Source organism: Mobula hypostoma, chromosome 2, assembly GCF_963921235.1.
Source record: "Mobula hypostoma chromosome 2, sMobHyp1.1, whole genome shotgun sequence".
Lineage (NCBI taxonomy): Eukaryota > Metazoa > Chordata > Chondrichthyes > Myliobatiformes > Myliobatidae > Mobula > Mobula hypostoma.
Genome location: NC_086098.1, coordinates 196725864 through 196747428, shown reverse-complemented (window position 1 = coordinate 196747428; position 21565 = coordinate 196725864). Strand labels below are relative to the sequence as shown.

Here is a 21565-nt window from a genome sequence, read left to right as displayed (position 1 = left end):
CATTTTTCAGCCCATTTTTCCAGCTGGTCCATATCCCACTGCAAGCTTTGGTAGCCATCCTTGCTGTCCACTACATCCCTAATCTTGCTGTTGTCTGAAAATTTGCTGATCCATTTTACTACATTATCATCTACTGTAGATCTTTGATAAACAACAATGGACCCAGCACCGATCCCTATGGCACACCACTAGTCACAGCCCTTCTGTCAGAGGGACAACTATCTACTACCAAAGCCCGTCTTCTCCTGCGAAGCCAATGTCAAATCCAGTTTACTACCTCATCTTGAATGCCAAGCGACTGAGCCTTCTTGACCAACCTCCAGTGTGAGACATATAACCATGTAACAATTACAGCATGGAAACAGGCCATCTCAGCCCTTCTAGTCCATGCCGAACTCTTACTCTCACCTAGTCCCACTGACCTGCACTTAGCTCATAACCCTCCATTCCTTTCCTGTCCCTTTAGCTGTCAAAGGCCTTATTGAAGTCCATGTAGACAACATCCACTGCCTTGCATTCATCATCTTTCCTGGTAACTTCCTCAAAAAATCACTGGATTAGTTAGACACAACCTACCACACACAAAGCCAGGTTGACTATCCCCAATCAGTCCCTGTCTATCCAAATACTTATATATCTGGTCTCTTCGAATACGCTCCAATAACTTTCCCACTATGATGACAAGTACACCAGCCTATAATTTCCTGGCTTATCCTGGAGCATTTCTTAAACAATGGAACAACATTGGCTATCTTCCAATCCTCCGGCAACTCACCCGTGTCTAAGGATCTCTGCTAGGGCTCCTGCAATTTCTTCACTCACCTCCAACAGGGTCTGAGGGAACACCTTGTCAGGCCCTGAGTATTTATCCACCCTAATTTGCCTCAAGACAACAAACACCTCCTCCTCTGCAAACTGCATAGTTTCCATGACCTCGCTGCTGCTTTGCCTCACACCTATAGACTCTGTGTCTATCTCCCGAGTAAATACAGATGCACAAAGTCCATTGAAGATCTCCCCATCTCTTTTGGCTCTACATATAGTTTACCACCCTGATCTTCCAGTGGACCAATTTTGTTCCTTGCTATCCTTTCAGTATATCTGTAGAAGCCGTTAGGGTTCTCCGTCACCTTGTCTGCTAGAGCAACCTCGTATCTTCTTTAAGCCCTGCCAATTTGCTTCTCAAGTGTTCTCTTGCATTCCTTATACTTATCAAGTACCTCAGTCATTCCTGCCTGTCTACACCTGCAATGCACCACCTTCATTTTCTTAACCAGGGCCTCCATAATTCTCAAAAACCAAGGTTCCCTAAACCTGCTATCCTTGCCTTTCATTCTACAGGAACATACAAACTCTGCACTCAAAATTTCACTGTTGAAGGCTTCCTACTTACCAAGTACACCTCTGCCAGCAAACAACCTGTCCCAATCCACACTTGGCAGATCCCTTCTGATAACATCAAAATTGGTCTTCCTTCAATAAAGCATCTTAACCCGAGGACCAGACATATCCTTTTCCGTAATGGCCTTGAAACTAATGGCATTTTGATCACTAGATGCAAAGTGCTCCCCCCGCCCCGGGGTTCCCAACCTGGAGTCCGAGGACCCCTTGCTCAATGGTATTGGTCCATGACATAACAAAGGTCGGGAATCCTGTCAACACAAACTCTGTCACCTGCCCTGTCTCGTCCCCTAATAGGAGATCTAGTATCGCGCTTTCTCTAGTTCTATGTATTGTGTGTACTTATTAAGAAAACTTACCTGAAGACTATTGACAAACTCTTTCCCATCCAGCTTTTTTACAGTATGGGAGGCCCAGTCAATATGTGGAAAGTTAAAACCATCTACCATCTCTGCTTTATGTTTTTTTACAACAGTCGGTGATCTCTCCTTAAATTTGTTCCTCCACATCTTGCAGCCTGTTGGTGGTGTATAATATAATCCCATTAACATCATCATGCCCTTCTTATTCTTCAGTTCTACCCATAAAGCCTCGCAAGACAAGCTCTCCAGTCTGTCCTGACTGAGCACTGCTGTGACATTTCCCCTGTCTAGTAATTCCACCCCTTCTCCCTTAATTCCTCCCATTCTATCACATCTAAAACAACTGAACCTGTAACATTGAACTGCCAGTCCTGACCCTCCTGCAACCAAGTCTCACTAATGGCTACAATGTCATAATTCCACCTGCTGATCTATGCCTTAAGCTCATCCACCTTTCCTACAATACTCCTTGCATTGAAATATTGACAGCTGAGAATATTAGTCACACCATGCTCGGCCTTTTGATTCCTGACTTTGTATGTAGGCTAAACAACATATATCTCCACCAACTCTATAGGAGCAGGTAGTCACACCGGGGTATCAGGAGACAGATAAGTGGGTAACAGTCAGGAGAGGGAAGGGAAAGAGTCAGATGCTAGAGAGTACCCCTGTGGCTGTCCCCCTTAACAATAAGTACTCCTGCTTGAGTACTGTTGGGGGGGACTGACTACCTGGGGGAAGCAACAGTGGCCGCGCCTCTGGCACAGAGTCTGGCCCTGTGGCTCAGAAGGGTAGGGAAAGGGAAGAGGATGGCAGCAGTGACACGGGACTCTATAGTTAGGGGGTCGGACAGGTGATTTTGTGAATGCAAGAAAGAAATACAGATGGTAGTTTGCCTCCCAGGTACCAGGGTCCGGGATGTTTCTGATCGCGTCCACGATATCCTGAAGTGGGAAGGAGAACAGGTTGTGGTACATATTGGTACCAGCGACATAGGTAGGAAAAGGGAAGTGATCCTGAAAACAGACTACAGAGAGTTAGGAAGGAAGTTGAGAAGCAGGACTACAGAGGTAATAATCTTGGGATGACTGCCTGTGCCACGTGACAGTGAGTATAGGAATAGAATGAGGTTGGAGGATAAATGTGTGGCTGAGGGATTGGAGCAGGGTGCAGGGGTTCAGATTTATGGATCATTGGGACCTCTTTTGGGGCAGGTGTGACCTGTATGAAAAGGACAGATTGCACTTGAATCCCAGGGGAACCAATATCCAGGCGGGGAGATTTGCAAAGTCTACTGGGGAGAGTTTAAACTAGAATTGCTGTGGGGGTGGGAACCGAACTGAAGAGACAGAGGAAGAGGCGGTTGGCTCAGAAATAGAGAAAGCTTCGAGACAGTGCGAGAGGGAGGATAGGCAGGTGATAGAGAAGGGACGCGCTCAGACCGATGGTTTGAGATGTGTCTATTATAATACAAGTATTACGAACAAAGCGGATGAGCTTAAAGCGTGGATCAGTACTTGGAGCTATGATGTTGTGGCCATTACAGAGACTTGGATGGCTCAGGGGCAGGAATGCTTACTTTAAGTGCGAGGCTTTAGATGCTTCAGAAAGGACAGGGAGGGAGGCAAAAGAGCTGGGGGTGTGACAGTGTTGATCAGAGATAGTGCCATGGCTGCTGAAAAGGAGGAAGTCATGGAGGAATTGTCTACAGAGTCTCTGTGGGTAGACGTTAAGAACAGGAAGCAGTCAATAACTCTACTGGGTGTTTTTTTTATAGACCACCCAATAATAACAGGGACATCAAGGAGCAGATAGGGAGACAGATTCTGGAAAGGTGTAATAATAACAGAGTTGCTGTGGTGGGAGATTTTAACTTCCCAAATATCAATTGGCATTTCCCTAAAGTGAGAGGTTCAGATGGGGTAGGGTTTGTTAGGTGTTTTCAGGAAGGTGTCTTGACACAATATGTAGATAAGCCTACAAGAGGAGAGACTGTACTTGATCTGGTATTGGGAAATGAACCTGGTCGGGTGTCAGATCTCTCAGTGGGAGAGCATTTTGGAGATAATGATCACAACTCTATCTCCTTTACCATAACATTGGAGAGGGATAGGAACAGACAAGTTAGGGAAATGTTTAATTGGATTAAGGGGAAATATGAGGCTATCAGGCAGGAACTTGGAAGCATAAATTGGGAACAGATGTTCTCAGGGAAATGTACGGAAGAAATGTGGCAAATATTCAGGGGATATTTGCATGGAGTTCTGCATAGGTACGTTCCAAAGAGACAGGGAAAAGATGGTAGGGTACAGGAACCGTGGTGTACAAAGGCTGTTGTAAATTTTGTCAAGAAGAAGAGAAGAGCTTACAAAAGGTTCAAAAAACTAAGTAATGATAGAGATCTAGAAGATTATAAGGCTAGCAGGAAGGAGCTTAAGAATGAAATCAGGAGAGCCAAGGGGGCCATGAGAAGGCCTTAGCAGACAGGATTAAGGAAAACCCCAAGGCATTCTACAAGTATGTGAAGAGCAAGAGGATAAGGCGTGAGAGAATAGGATCAATCAAGTGTGACAGTGAAAAAGTGTGTATGCAACCGGAGGAGAAAGCAGAGGTACTTAATGAATGCTTTGCTTCAGTATTCACTACAGAAAAGGATCTTGACAATTGTAGGGATGACTCACAGCAAACTGAAAAGCTTGAGCATGTAGATATTAAGAAAGAGGATGTGCTGGAACTTTTGGAAAGCATCAAGTTGGATAAGTCATTGGAACCAGACGAGATGTACCCCAGGCTACTGTGGGAGGTGAGGAAGGAAAATGCTGAGCCTCTGACAATGATCTTTCCATCATCAATGGGGATGGGAGAGGTTTTAGAGGATTGGAGGGTTGCGGATGTTGTTACACTTATTCAAGAAAGGGAGTAGGATTAGCCCAGGAAATTATAGACCAGTGAGTCTTACTTTAGCAAGCTGTCGGAGAAGATCCTGAGAGGCAGGATTTATGAACATTTGGAGAGGCATAAAATGATTAGGAATAGTCAGCATGGCTTTGTCAAAGGCAGGCCATGCCATACGAGCCTGATTGAATTTTTTGAGGATGTGACTAAACACGTTGATGAAGGTAGAGCAGTAGATGTAGTGTATATGGATTTCAGCAAGGCATTTGATAAGTTACCCCATAGAAGACTTATTGAGAAAGTAAGGATGCATGTGATCCAAGAGGACATTGCTTTGTGGATCCAGAACTGGCTTGCCCATAGAAGGCTAAGAGTGGTTGTAGACATGTCATGTTCTACATGGAGGTCGATGACCAGTAGCATACCTCATGGATCTGTTCTGGGACCCCTACTCTTTGTGATTTTTATAAATGACCTGGATGAGGAAGTGGACGGATGGGTTAGTAAATTTGCTGATGACACAAAGGTTGGGGCTGTTGTGGATAGTGTGGAGGGCTGTCAGAGATTACAGCGGGACATTGATAAGATGCAAAACTGGGCTGAGAAATGGCAGATGGAGTTCAACCCAGATAAGTGTGAAGTTGTTCATTTTGGTAGGTCAAATATGATGGCAGAATATAGCATGAATGGCAAGACTCTTGGCAGCGTGGAGGATCAGAGGGATCTTGGGGTCCGAATCCATAGGACACTCAAAGCTGCTGCTTAGGTTGACTGCGTGGTTAAGAAAGCATACGGTGCATTGGCCTTCATCAATCATGGGATTGAGTTTAGGAGCCGAGAGGTAATGCTGCAGCTATATAGGACCCTGGTCAGACCCCACTTGGAGTACTGTGCTCAATTCTGGTCACCTCACTACAGGAAGGATGTGGAAAACATAGAAAGGGTGCAGAGGAGATTTACAAGGATGTTGCCTAGATTGGGGAGCATGTCTTATGAGAATAGGTTGAGTGAACTCGGCCCTTTCTCCTTGGAGCAGCTGAAGATGAGAAGTGACCTGATAGAGGTGGATAAGATAATGAGAGGCATTGATTGTGTGGATAGTCGGAGGCTTATTTCCAGGGCTGAAATGGCAAGCATGAGAGAGCACAGTTTTAAGGTGCTTGGAAGTAGGTACAGAGATGTCAGGGGTAAGTCTTTTACGCAGAGAGTGGTGAGTGCGTGGAATTGGCTGCCGGCGACGGTGGTGGAGGTGGATCTGATAGGGTCTTTTAAAAGACTCCTTGATAGGTACATGGAACTTTGGAAAATAGGGAGCTATGGGTAACCCTAGGTAATTTCTCAGGTAAGGACATGTTCGGCACAGCTTTGTGGGCCGAAGGGTCTGTACTGTGCTGTAGGGTTCCTATGTTTCTAACACTCCACTCTCTACTCTGACACCCTTGTTCACATCCCCTGCAACTACAGTTTAAACTCGCCTGTGCAGCACTTGCAAACCTTCTCTCTAGGATTTTAGTTCCCCTCCAGTTCTAGGCAAACTTATACAGATCCCACCTTACCTGGAAGAGAGCCTAATAATGCAAAACTGCGCAGTGAAAGAACTAAAACTTATCAGTGAAAGAACTAAAATATGAGAGATATTAATTTAGTGGCATTGACTATATATTTTCATATTGTCTTTGGGAAACAGTGGATGGAAACATTATCACAGGAATGCACTAGTGTTTGTTTGCTAGTAGTGCTAACTATGGTGTAGAGCTCCAAACTTTTGATGCTGTATCGTGCTGTAGGTTTGCTATGTTTCTATGTTTCTAGTTTCAAGATAATTATGGAGGAGGATAGGACTGGTCCTCAGGTTGAGATTCAAAATTTGAGAAAGGCCAGGTTTGATAGTATCAGAAAGGTGTGGATTGGGATAGATTGTTTTCTGGCAAAGGGATGCTTGGCAAGTGGGAGGCCTTCAAAAGTGAAATAATGAAAGTGTAAAGTTAGTATGTTCCTGTTAGAATTAAACTCCTGTAAAAAGTTTGTATGTTCTCCCCCATGAATGCATCGGTTTCCTCCTACAGTCCAAAGACATACTGGTTGGTAGGTTATTTTGTGGTTGTTAACTGTCCCATAATTAGGCTAGGGTTAAGTCGGGAAATTGCAGGTGGCACGGCTCGAAGAGCCAGTGGGGTCTATTCCGCGCAAGGGAACCTGGGTTTTTGCGGGGTACTGAGGCCCAGCTTGAGAAGAAGAAGGAGATGCATAGCATGTATAGACAGCAAGGAACAAATGAGGCACTAGAGGAGTATAAGAAAATCGAGAGAACACTTCAGAGCGAAATCAGGAGGGCTAAAAGTTTGCAAAATGCTGCTCTGGCAGAGGAGTAGGAGAATCCCAAGGGCTTCTACAGATATATTAAGAGTAAAAAGATAGCAAGGGACAAAATTGGTCGGTGTAGTCATCAATGCATGGAGCCAAAAGAGATGGAGGAGATCTAAAATGGATTTTCAAAGGTTAAAATTTAATGTCAGAGAAATGTATACAGTATACATCCTGAAATGCTTTTTCTTCGCAAATAACCATGAAAACAGAGAAGTGCCCCAAAGAATAGATGACAGTTAAACGTAAGAACCCTAAAGTACCCCCCGCTCCCCTCCCTCCCGCATGTAAGTGGCTCCCCTGCCAGCAAAACAAAAGCAAGCATCAGCACCGCCACCGAGCACTAAGCGTGAGCAAAGCAATAGCAAAGACACCGACATGCAGTTACCCCAAAGACTTCACGTTTCACCCAGCATTCGACATACCACAGGTTCTCTCTCTCCCCCTAATAAGGGAGAAGGAGGTGTCTCCATTTTCTGGACAAGCAGGGAGACATAACAAACAACTCATTGGTTTACGATGTTAAAGGTCCATTATGTCACTTTTTCCGAGCTCTGTGCCTGAAGATTGCAAAGATCCTGGGTCCTGGGGCCCACAGCAGTAGATTTTCCAACTGCCCTAACGACACACGGTTTCCTGCCGTGACACCAACCGTCGATCCACCCGTCTCCAGAACCCGAGATCTTAGGTTTCCAACTCTGAGCTGGACTCCCAGGCCGAACCCTTGGCATGCCAAACAATGGCCAGTTCTGAAACCCCGAGAACAGGTCACACTCCTGCAAAGAACCGAGGTCAGCGTGTAACTCCATGTCAGGGTCTTCAACAGAACTCTGAAAGGGAAAAATAAAGATATTAAAGGTGGACATAGCTGTTTCCAAAGATGCAAGCGAAGGAGTCGCTGTTTTCACTCAGGAGATGGATACAGAGTCTATAGAACTAAGGCAAACCAGTAGTGAGCTTATGGACCATATTTGGATTAAAGAAAAGAAGGTGCTTGCAAATTAGGGTAGATAAGTCCTGGTAAGATGTCCCTCGGCCATTGCGGAAGCTAGTGCAGAAATTGTAGTGGCCCTGGAAAAGGTACTTAAGGAGACCTTAGCGGCGGGTGAGGTGACAGAGGACTGGAGAAAAGCTAACATTGTTCCATTGTTCAAGAAAGGCTTTAAGTATAAGCTGGGAAATTATAGAATGGTGATCCTAACGTCAATAGTGGGTAAATTATTGGAAGGTATTCTAAGAGACAGAATATATAAGTATATGGAGAGCTAGGGTCTGATTAGTGATAGTCAGCATGGCTTTGTGTATGGTAGGTCATGTCTAACTAATCTTATAGAGTATTTTTTAAAGAGGTTACCAAGGAAGTTGATGAAGGAAAGGCAGTGGATATTGTCTACATGGAATTTAGCAAGGTTGTTGACAAAGTCCTATTTGGAAAGTTGGTCTAAAAGGATCAGGCATATGACATTCAGGATGAAATAGTAAATTGAATTCAATATTGGCTCAGTGGGAGAAGCCAGGAAGTAGTAAGTGGTTGCCTCTCTGACTGGAGCCTGTGACGAGTGGAGTGCAGCAGGAATCCCTGCTGGGTTTGTTATGGGAGGGGTATGGAGGGCTATGGTCCGGGCGGGACTAGGCAGTTTGGCATGGACTAGATGGGCCGAAAGGCCTGTTTCAGCATTGTTGTAGTAGTCTATGACTCTAAGGTTAACATTAAAGAATGGGGAAAAAAGTGATTAGTTCACAGTCATTCTAGGTAATGATAAAGGTCTTAAGATGGGAGGTGGGGATTATTGTGGTTTAATACAAGGATAAGGAAAAAAATCCAAAATTTCATGTTGATATTAAATACAGGTGGGCTCTACAAGTAATTAGTAAAGCACAGAAAATTATTATATTTAAAATTATTTATGTTTTGTAATTATCTGTATAAGTAACTCAGTATATGTGACAATAATAAAACAATACCAATTCTAGTTCTACTAGAGAAATAGAAAAGTAGGAAGGTCTTGCTTCAGTTATATAGGGCATTAGACAGACCACATCTGCAGTTGCCTTGCGGAGCACTGGTCCACTTACTTATACAGGATGATGATGATGCATTGGGACCAGTTCAGATAATGTTTGCAGAGTCACAGAAAGATACAGAATGGAAACATGCCCTTCAGCCCACTGAGTCTGTACCAGCCATGGACACCCACTTACTTTACTATCTGGAGTGGACAGATTGTTCTAAAAGTAAAACTTTGGATAGGCTGACCTTATTTCTCCTTGAGTGTGGAAGAGTCTAATTGAAATGTAAAAGAAGGGTGGCTTAACTAGATAAATATTGAAAGTGTTTCCTCCTTTGGGAGAATCTAAAGCTAGGTGCTACTTTTTTAAAGTAACGGTGATCCATTGCAAAGAGAAATTAGGTGATATTTTTTCTCTGTGGGTGGTGAGTCTTTGAAACTTTTGACTTTCAAGGGCAGTGGAAACTAAATCTTTGAAATTTTAATGCAGAATTAGATACTTATCAAACAAGGAAGCAGAGCTAAGGTTAAAATCAGATCAGCCAAGATCACACTAAGTAGTGGAACAGAAGAACCTCTGCTCCCAATTCACATGTTTGACCTCTTTTTTGTAAAGGATTTAAAAGGATGTGTGTAAAAGTGTAATCTGATCAATGGGGTGACAAAAGTCATGGTAATCTGAGCTACTTTGGTATATGCAAGACTGACCTCTAATTATATGATCTATGAGATTAAAAAGTGAATGTGTGTGAATGTGACTTGTCTCTACAGTATGTGTTGAGTCATTCCATTTTAATCAATCGGTGAGTGACAAGTGGGTATCAAACCTGTCTTCTCTTGAGATTTTATTTATTGGTTTATTATGCCAAGGTGTTGTTTTATTGCTGGACAATAACATGTACATGATAAGTCTAATTATAGTAGCTGGCAGGGCAAGTTTACTCTTTCAGAATAGTTACTTGATATTGTGTAGCCATACAGCATCTGATAGGATTGCAGTAGTTTTGTACATAACTGCATTGAAGAGTTCAAATTCAAGAAATAATAAACTGAAAAAAATCAATTTAATCAAATATTTAAAACCAAATTCAACCTCTCTACCTGTACCTAATATATTTCCCAGATAACAGGAGTTTAATAAGGAAAATACAACTTTTTCTTACCCTTTTGCATTTCTTAATTTTCCTTTTCCTTATTTTTTAAATTATTAAGATGCAAGTTAATGCCCACTCCTAAATACTTTACATGACCATAATAATAATTTATAAATCCCTTTCTTATCTTCTGGTAAGATGGCACCATGCTCAGACAAAATCAAAGGTGTACTTGTTTGTCCTGTACCTCATTTTACAATTGAAAGTCACTGCTGGATACTAAGAACGTTAAGTACTGCAGGAATACACCATCAGCACATTGCTCGATAATGATGGAGTGGACTTATTGCATACTATTGCTTTGTATATCGCCTGGTGTGATTGTCTTGGGCATTTTTATTTGGAACACAAGACTCTGGTGGATATTGGTAACACAGAATACCGCATTCGGCTCACTGTTTTATTGGGGAGACCAAAGACAAGGGAGCTGCCTTGCCTCAGCTGTGGTGAGGACTAGGCCCACGCTGCTGGGTCACCTGTTGTAGATGCCCAGGAGAAAAGAGACCAATGCATTTTGGGAGAGCTAGTATGGGATGCACTGAAACCTGTACTCGGTGGGAGACCCAACAGTGCTGCCCTCCAGAGTTCCCTCAGTGCTGCCCTCCAGTGTTTGCTCGGTCGTAAAATGAGCTGGACCAGTAAAACTTTCCATAAATCTACAGTCAGAATCAGAATCATGTTTAATATTATTGGCATATGTTGTGAAATTACAAACAAGGAAAAATCTGCAGATGCTGGAAATCCAAGCAACTCACACAAAATGCTGGAGGAACTCAGCAGACCAGGCAGCACCTATGCCAAAGAGTACAGTTGATGTTTTGGACCGAGACCCTTCATCAGGACGGTGGGAAAAAAAAGATGATGAGTCAGAGTAAGAAGGTGGGAGGGAGAGGAAGAAGCACAAGGTGCTCAGAGTAAGAAAGTTTGGGGGGAGGGTAGGAAGAAACAAGGTGAAAAATTATCACAACTGGAGACTTCCTCGGCTGCAGTGGATAGCCATGACACCTTCTGTGCCTTGTTATGCCCTTCGCTCTCCGCGAAGCTTTGCAGCACCCACCTTCTCAGCCATTGGATCTTGTAGTTGATCTCATCTGCCCAGTCTGCCGAAACTGGCTTCGCATGCTGGGGTAGATGTATTTCTATCTCACCAGGGTTGGAGGTTACCACTCCCTCACCTGGCTTAGCCTGTCTGTCGAAGCAGTGTACCAGGGTGTGGTCACTGTGGCATGCAAACAGTTACTTGGTGCCACAGGTGAGAGCTGGGCAGCAGGTGGGGACCAAAGGTGGATGAGCTGCCCCTAGGCTGAGAACGAGAAGCCTGCCACCAGAGATGCTATCCCTCCCTGTACCCCCCATATATCCCATAATAAAAAATATTGTATGTCCGGTATAAAGAATAAATTAAATAAGTAGTGCCAAAAGAGAGGGGAAGCACTGAGGAAGTGTTCATGGGTTCATTCTCCATTCAGAAATCTGATCACACAGAGGCAGAAGCTGTTCTTGAAATGCTCAGGAGGTTGTTCCTCCTCCTTGAAGGTATTATTGAGGATAGGGCATGTCCTGGGTGATGGGGGTCCTTAATCATGGATGCTGCCTTTTTGAGGCATCATCTTTTGAAGGCATCCTGGATGCTGGGGAAGTTAGTGTCCAGGATGGAGCTGCCTGCTGATCCCTCGATGAGGACTGGTAAGCATTCCTGAAGTCCTCAATCAATTCCTTAGTCTTACTGATGTTGAGTGAAAGGTTGTCGTTGCGACACCACTCAATCAGCTGATCTATCTCACTCCCGTTCGCCTCCTCATCACCATCTGAAATTCTGCTGACTATAGTCGTGTTATCAGCAAATTTGCAGATGGTATTTGAGCTGTGCCTAGCCACACAGTCGTGGGTGTAGAGGGCGTAATGCAGTGGGCTAAGCACGCATCCTTGAGGTGCACCTGTGTCAATTGTCAGTGAGGAGGAGATGTTACTTCTGATCTGCACTGACTGTGGTCTCCTGATAAGGAAGTCAAGGATCCATTTGCAAAGGGAGGTACGGAGACCCAGGGTTTGGAGCTTGTTGAGTAAGTACCAAGTGTATGATGGTGTTGAATGCTGAGCTGTAGTCAATAAAGGGCAGCCTGTTGTAAATAGTGCTATTGTCCAGTGATTCAAAGTCAAGTTGGGAGCCAGAGAGATTACAATCTCTGTAAATCGATTGTGATAAGCAGGCAAATTGCAGCGGGTCCAGGTCCTTGCTTCAGCAAGATTTGATTCTAGCCGTGATCAACCTCTCAAAGCACTTCATCACAGTTGCTGTGAGTGCCACTGGCGATAGTCATCGAGGCAGCTCACCAGCAATTCTTGGGCACTGGTATCCAGGGGACTTGTGCTTTTTTTTCTTTGTGACTGTATGCTTTTCTGAAATAGTAATCATAAGGGCTATTTGTGCTCTGTGCTAATGCAGTTGGAAATATGTTTTGCTCCTTGGCAAAGAATGCTGTTTTGTTTGACTACTGTACCCATGTATGGTTGAATGATAATTAAACTTGAACTTCGGCTATTTTTAAAGCTGAGGCAATTCTGTAGATAAGATACTCCTGTACTATTGTTGCATTCCAGAAAGCTTGGGTTGATTGTTCCTCATAAGGTAGTGTAATGGTGGGATGAAACTCCCATCTCTGACCCTGATACTTGCTCATTTCAAAGTTTAAAGTAAATTTATTATCAAAATACATATATGTCATTATATGCTACCCGAGATACCTTTTTTGTAGGCATTCACAGCAGAACTAAGAAATACAGTAGAATGAATGAAAAATTACACAAATGCTGATTAGCAGCTAATGTCCAAAAGACAATCTGTGCAAATACAAAACAAAAACAATAATAACTAAATAAATTATACTGAGAACGAGTTGTAGAGTCCTTGAAAGTGAGTCCATTGGTTATGGAATCAGTTGTCTTGAGGTGAGTGAGTTTCCTATTGTCAACTAAGTGGGATTGTTCCATCGTCTCCAGCAAGGAAAGCAGGGGAGATAGCAAGTTGGAATAACCCCAAAGATGAACAAATCAGTTGGCTTTGTGGCCTTTCTTCGAGGTAAGTGTATGGAGCCAAGTGTCAGGACACTGGAGCAGGGATCCAATCACAGACCCAGTACTGTGCACACATTGGTATTAATTGAGTAACAAATCCTGAGGTGCAAACAAAGTTGGCGTCAAAGTTCAGGCAGAGATCAAAACATCCAGAGAAATCCAAAAACTGGAATCAGGAAACAGGCAGAGTTGATATTGTTACGTACCCCATAACTGGGTTGCCAAACCAGCAGAAATGGATCACTCAGTTGGAGTCTGGAGTACTAGAACTAAGAAAGTTTTATTAAAGAAACAAGCAACACAGTAATTGAAAGGATAATAAATGCAACAGTTCAGCAATGATAAACACACATGTGCACAGAATTAAGATAACAGCATCAATCAAGCTCTATCGTTGTCTAGGGGTAAATGACCAAATTTCAAAGTGACTCAAAGTTCAGTCCAATTTAGTAGTTCAGTTCGCAGTAATCGTTGCCATGGCGATGGACAACGTGGGGGGAGAGAGAGAGAGAACGGGAACAACTGATCATTCAGACACGGCTTCACTCACAGACCGGCGATATGGCTCACGAGCAGCTTTTGGGCAGGTCCTTGGTGATGTCACCTGAGGTCACCGACTGTGACCCCTCCTCCAGATGCAGTCGATCCTCTGCAGTGAACCCGGCACCCAGGCAAGGGCGGACACACACCGGGTTCCCGCTGATCGTACCTTTCCACCCTGTGCGTTGTCCGGTACTTCCCACCTACTCGTGAGAGGCGCACCGCTTCCAGGGTCTCGTTACCTCGGGTGTCGTGTGTGTCTTGCCTTAGCGAACCTGTCCCTTTTTATCCCCCTGCTGGGGTATCGCCTGTCCATCACTTCAAACAGTTCAGGGTCCAAAGGGGGAGCCGCTCCAGACAGCTCTCTACACATCTCCAGGTGCTGTTTCATTGTGTCCCTTATCTCTCTCTTGAAGACAGGTGGCAGACCAACTGCTGATCACACAGGACAGCTAACATCTTATCTATGTGTATTCTCATCACAATATTCAGACAGACTACAGATATGAATGCTGGAAAGGCTCAGGAAAATTTACTGGCACAATCAGGCAGCAATCAGGTGAAAACACAGGACTGAAATACATTGAGCAATAAACAGAGAGGCAGATGATAGGTGGAGCACAATGAGACACAGGTGGCAGCAATACAGGTAATAATGAGAAGCAGGTGAGAGATGGAGTACTCAGTAATACAGGGGCCGGAGCAGAGTAGAGCATGGCAATACAAAACCACAGACTGACAGCTAGGGGGAAACATAAAACGACAGAGTTCAACTGGAGGTACTGACACTAAGTTAGACTGTACTGCTGGCTTCAATCATTTAGAAATACTCAGACTATCACAAGCACTGTATTCCTGTTGATACCAGAAGTAGTAATTAAGCAGAGGAATTGCCACAGGCAAGCCATGCTCTGTTCCAGTATTTATATTGTATGTGATACTCAAAAGAAAAGAAACCAGTTGAAATTTGTTAAGGTGTGAAATTAAGTCAATGAGAGGGCCAACAATAGTCCTTCTGTTATACTCTTCTCATCATGAAGGAGTTGGATATCAGAGGATAAGTCCGTCATTCCTTTTCTCACTGTTAATTATCTATCAGCCATGCAGTCCACCTCCTACCATTCCTACTGCCACTTTTCTTTCTGCTATTGAATTTCAAAGCTACTGCAGACATAGAACTGAATATTAGCATCTTGCTGTATGCCTTGAGAAATGTTTTATGTTTGCAAAACTACTGTGAATTATTTAGCAAATTTTTTGAAACTCTGGTCAACAATGAGCAGAATCATAATACAATATAAGAGATTGACAAAATTAAGCCAAGTTGAGTTGGATAAAATTTAATACAGAGAAGTGGGAAATGATTAAAATTTTAACAAGGCTGAAGGGAGTAACTTGCAGAGATCTAAAGAGTGTAGGGGAACAGTGGGACCTCATTGTAATTGTTCTGCAGGTTAATTTTGAAAGGGGGATTTCAGTTATAAGGTTCAATTTGAAGAGCTGTGGTTATTGCAATAAAGAAGGTTAAGTGGATATTTGATGATATGTACAAGATCATTATGCTTTAGACAGAGTACTTAGAGAGAAGTTGCTACCATTTGTAGATTACCCAATGGCCTGAGACTTAACGTTCAAAGTGCTGGGTGAAAGATCTGGAGGATGTGAGCAAAACCATTTTAATGCTGAGAGTGGAACTCCCTGCCTGATAAAGAGAGTCAATCAAAGTTTCAAAGGAAATTGGATAACCATTTGAGGGAAATAATTTGTGGGGCTACAGATAAAGAGCAGAGGAATGGGACTGAATAGACTTCTCTACAAGGAACTGCTATGGACACAATGGGTTGATGGGCCTTTTGAGTTGTTACAATCCTACAATTCTATGGTCCGTGAATGCTTCCATCATAACCGATTGTGCTTTTATACTAATCCAAGGAGTGCTACAGGCTAATCCTGCCCTTACATAAAAGGCATACCATTCAATTAACCACAAGGAATTTCACAGGAAATGAACTTGCATACAAATTATATCCTGGACCAATATGTGTCAGTTACACCTCAAATATCACTATTGCAGATGCAAAATGTTCTTTTAAAATGCAAAAGATTCATTGATGTGAAATTCACAAGCAATGTAATGAGTGATAATTTTTGCTGGGTATGGACACCCAGCTGCAATTACTTGAGTTGTCACAAACAGTATTCAAATACTTAGCTGTTGGTTCAGGTTAGTAACTCAACAATACACCTTCAAGTTATCCTCTAGCAATTCTGTAGGGATATTCACATTTCTTAATATTGGTTCATTAATCAGTATTTGTTAGATGAACACGACTTGATTGTCATCCTTTTTTCTTGTATTTATGAATTAAATGGTAATTATTCAACTGATGCGTTTTGCCTTCATAATGTCAAAGAAAGCTTCTGTAATATTCAATGGAGGGTATATTTGACAAGAAACAGGGAGAACTAGAGGTTATTCACCAATCCACATCTTGTTTCTGCTCCTTAACTGTATAACTAATAGTACCCTTAACAGCATCAAGCGATATCTTTAACAAGTACAATCTACAAACTTAAAGTTGATTTATTTTGTAGCATAAATAATTGGGAAAGGCAAAGAAATGTATGATCAGAATACAAACACCTTGATTTCAGAATTTGTGTATCATAAATCAGCTCATGCTTTGCATTTATGAATTGGAATTTTATAATTAACCTCCAAATAACCATTAATTTCTGTCACTCAGTTACTTTATTTCTTCAACATTACTATAATGACTATACTTTTCAGAAAGTCTTTGACAATATAAAAAGGGTAAGACCTCATGGTATTACAGGAAAGAATGGTCTAATTCTGCTCCTATGTCTTATGGACTTACATACTTAATTGGTTATGAAACGCATTTTGCTTCCACTGAAGTCATGAAAGAGATAATAACAAAAGATTTTCTTTTAACTTCATCAACTCATTCTTGCCCTTTGTCATGACCCATTCTCCAAGTGAAAAATAAAACCAGGAAGCACTCTTCATGTCCAGTCTTGAGCCAGTCCTATGATAGTGATTAAGATTAACAGCAAATAATTGAATGATCATTTTATTATGGAAAAATGTTTGGCTTATATTCACTGTTCCACTGACACTGTAGCAGGATTTGCAATGTACCATGTGAGGAATCTGATTTTTACTATTATTCTGTTCAAGTACCCTATATGGGTACTTGTACCGATTTCTTAAATGTGTTGCACAACCTAAGTGTATTATGTAGACTATTCCTGCATTCCTGTTACAATAGTGAATGCTCTACAAAGTAATGGGTTGAAATAGGTTTCCCTCCGCAGAATATTTATCAAGCTTTGATGAGTCAAAATGCTCTGTAGTAAGTATTGGGAAAACTAAAGTCATTGTCTTTACCCTTACCACAAATGCTCAAATTCAAGTTAATTTATTGTCACATGCGTGTGTGTGTGTATACACACACACACACACACACACAGCATAAATTCCATGAACAATTAGATTTTTGCAGCAGCAGCGCAATCACTACACACATAATAAACATCAGTTAACATAAACTTAAATTAACATAACCTATACTTTGTTTTCTCTCTCTCTCAACTTGCACCAGTTTCTTTATTTGTCATGTAACTTCTGCATAAGTTGAGGTAGTATTAGGGTTTTCTAGGTCAGTTCTGGATCCTTATGGCAGTGGAGAAAACAGTTGTTGAAACTTGAGGGTTGGGTCTTCAGGTCCTGGACCTCCTGCCTGATGGTAACATCAAAAGAGGGCATGGCCTGGATGGTGGAGGTCCCTCATGATGGATGTTGCCTTCCTGAGACATCACTTCCTGTAGATGTCCTGATGGCAGGAAGAGCTGTACCCATGATGGAACTGGTTGAGTCTGCTACTCTCTGAGGCCTCTTGTGGTCCTGCGCTTTGGAGTTTTTAACCAGGCCATGATGCAACCAGTCAGAATGCTTTCCACTGTGTATCTGTAGAGTTTGTCAGAGACCTCAATGACATGCCAAATATCCTTAAACATCAAAGTATTTAGAGATACTGGTGTATCTTCTTCATGGTTGTATCTATGTATTGGGTCTAGGATAGGTCCTCCAAGATGCTGACACTCAAGAACTTGAAGCTGCTTCATTTTCCACTGCAGACTGTTCAATGAGGACTAGTGCATCTTCACCTGACTTTCCCTTCCTTAAGTCCACAATCAGTTCCCTGATTTTGCTGACATTGAGTGCACGGCTGTTGTTATGACACCACTCAATCAGCTGACCTATTTACTTCAGGACACTATCTCATCACCAACTCTGTTCTCCTGTGTATGACTCTATCCTTTCAATTATCACCTTCATTTAAGCAGACTGACTACAATGTTATAACCTGTAAAGTTCCAGCCTCCTCTTTCCCATCTCATCTTCCATCTATAAGAATAAATTATACTCCATAGCTATTATCACAAGCTCAGAATGTACCAAAGGTATAAACAATTAAGGAAGCCCTTCAGAAGTGTTGTGATAATTGTGAAATAAGAAACACATCATCTAATATGTTCAGTGTGGGCAACAATGTGATAATGCCCTTATGTTTTTGGTGATGCTTATAGATATTAACTCACAAGTGTGGGGCTTGGAGGTGACAATACTGTTGCTTGTTTCTGTCACAACTATGGCCCAATATTTGTAACCTCTGTACCTAATTATTCAACATCTATAAACAAGATGCATCAAGATACCAGCTGAGGAATCTGAACTTTTCTTTATTTAGTCCCAAGAGCAGAAGAAACTTGGCATCATTTAGAAACTAAGAGAATCACGTCAATAAAGCTTCATTGTTCTAAACAGTGGTGCTGTCTATCACTGGCATACCACAGCATTCACAAATTCCAATTAATCACTCCGGCTATTCCAAATGCATCCTGTTTACCACTCAAGAAGAACAAGGGGAAAGATTCCACGTGCAAGTTCTACTCCAAGTTGCACACAAATCTGACTTGGAAACATATTGCTTTTACTTCAGCTTTGTTTTGTTTACACCCTAAAGCTCCCTACCCTACATCGGAAAGAATCCAATGGTTCAAGAATACAGCCCAGCCACTTCTCAAAGGCAGTTAGAGAAAACCTACAGCACAATATGGGCCCTTTAGCCCACAAAGCTGTTATGGTGGGGAAAAAAATTCCAGCCATAGTCACATCTTGAAAATAAATAATATTTTCTTTGGAAAGTTACAGTACTGTCATGTTCAGTCTTCCGCTTGTCAATAATTTAAGTTCTCCTAAACTTTGCTGTCCATATCGTGACTTGCATTGAGTTATCATTCATCCACTCAATGCTTGTGGATCTACTTTCACTTTTTTACCCTGTGTTCAAATCCAACAATGGTTCATCTAGTTTATCCCTGGTCCTTCTCTCTGCCTTTATCATTCTGCCGTCAAACTTCTGGACTCTAAGCTTTAGAGTTTATTTTTCCAAGACCCACCACAATATTACATGTCTAAGTACCTCCTCTATTGACTCCACATAATTTATTTTACTTAATATATTCTACTTCAAACATTTTGCTGTATGAAAGTTGCCCTATGAATTTAAGTTGTTGTGTTATAGCCTTCAACTTTTAAGTCAGAATTGAAGTAATTCAAAAGGTTAGTTAGAGTATGAATATGAAATTAGAATTTAAAAACTCAACAATTAATCAAACCATATGATACAATTTGGCAGCAGCTGTGTTGCTATGCCAAAGGTTAAAATCCAGATATGCTGCAGCAGAGGTCTCCTTCAAATCAAGAGCTGTTTTATAATTTTTCCATCCAAGTCAAAGATATCATTCATCCAAAATGTAAAAACATGAGTGCAGTACAAATTCTGTGGGAGCTAATTCAGAAATAATTATCACAATTCTTTTTCTGGAGTGCCAATTTCATGATAAAAGGCATAGATCGAGTGGACAACCAGAGACTTATTCCCAGGGTGAAAATGGTTAATATGAGGGGGCATAATTATAAGATGAAAGTATGGGGGGGACACAAATGTAATTTTTACATTGAGAGTTGGGGGGTAGTAGAGGCAGGGACATTTAAGAAACTCTTAGCTAGGCACATGGATTGATACAAAAATGGAGGGCTACGTAGGAGGGAAGGGTAAGATTGATTCTAGAGTTGGTTAAGAGTTCGGACAACATTGTGGGCTGAAGGGCCTATACTATGCTCTAGTGTATACAGAGCTATATAAACGGAACTATAGGTATAGGCTATCAAGAATACATAGGTGTCCCCGAGCCTTGTTCACTAAAACAGATTGCCAGCAAACTTCCATTGCTGGAACTTTCTCTTTGCAGTGGCTCCTCAAGTCAAGTAGGGAAACAAGTCTTAATGACTTGGTGCTTTCTATTAAGTATTTTAAATTTGTTACAATATTTATTAGGTTAATTCCCCTTGCTACTATTTCTATGCTTAGTAGGATCAAAGGAAACTGCACTCAGAACCTAAGATCAGGCCAAAACTATGAAAGGCAGATTGCAGAGTGATGCAAGGCAGTACAACTTTATACAGAGGGAGGAACAGCTGGAATAAATTGCCAAGGTTGAGTCCAGCACACTAGAATCATTTAAAGAACAAAAAAGAGATGACAGCAAGGTTTTGATCCTGACAAATAGAAACTGAAATGGTACCTTAAGCTAAACTGATCTTATAACCTTGGGAGAAGATCGCAGTAATTTAATACCATAAAATGAAAGCCTTCATTTAATCCTGACACCTAAAATGAAAATAGATAGGAAAAGCAATAAGGTCATATGCCTTTTATCAGATTGATGTGCTGTTGGTTTGATTCCATGTGAAAGATCATAGGATTCTGGGAGTGTTGGAGGATCACTCTGAGCCCCAGCAAGCAGGTTAGCCCAAAGGAAATAAGGTCAGAGTTTGAGTGTTGCAATCCTATCCTCAGCTCATATTACCCGTAAACATCACATCCTACTGCCTATTGGATTAGATCTTTAAACTGCACTTGATAACTAACAATGAGGAAAAAAGAAACATACCACAAATAACTGTTGGCAATTCATAAAATATTGCAAATTTAACAAATGTTAATTGAATTTATACTGAAAAGTAACTTGATAAGAGAAATGGAAAGATCTGAATTTATGAAGTGCCCTTTACATTTCATGGCCTAGAATTTCTCAAAGCCCGTTTTGAAGCACAGTACAGTTATAAAAAGAAATTTGCAGCTCTTAAACAGCTAGGTCTCACAAATAACCACTAATCCCTAAGGAGTCCATCACGGGTGCAAAGGACTCACTTTCACACCAGTTCTATTGGTTGCAAAGTGACTGTCAGGCCAATATAGGATCTGCAGTGTCTGCTATAAGTAGATAGGTAGTGCTGCAAAGGTTTATGGTTCGCTGGAACTTTGTGTACTCCAAGCAGAGCCTACACATGCACCTATTCCAGAGACTCTGGCCAGTCAGTACCTTATCAGATGCTCCTTATCCCATGAGTCACTGAGAATGCTACATTTTCTGTCAAAGAGACATTAAGAATATTCTTGAAGTACTTTCTCCATTCTCTTAGAAACTCTTCCTAGGTCAGAGCTTGAGTAAATTGCATGTACCAGGACTCTGGTGTTGGCATCTAGGCGACGAGACTCACTAAATTTAATCAGTTTTGATTTTGCAAAAATTGGCCTGAGAGAGGTCAATATCCATGACATTGTTTATCCATCCTGTCAATGCATTTGGTGGATTTTACAAAATACAGTTA

The 21565-nt window shown here is 41.8% G+C and overlaps 1 protein-coding gene across 2 annotated transcripts in view; it reads left to right on the top strand.

The window, feature by feature from the left end:
• Positions 1–21565, top strand: part of LOC134342785 (uncharacterized) — a 98599-nt gene that overhangs the window by 57949 nt on the left and 19085 nt on the right. The window lies entirely within an intron of this gene.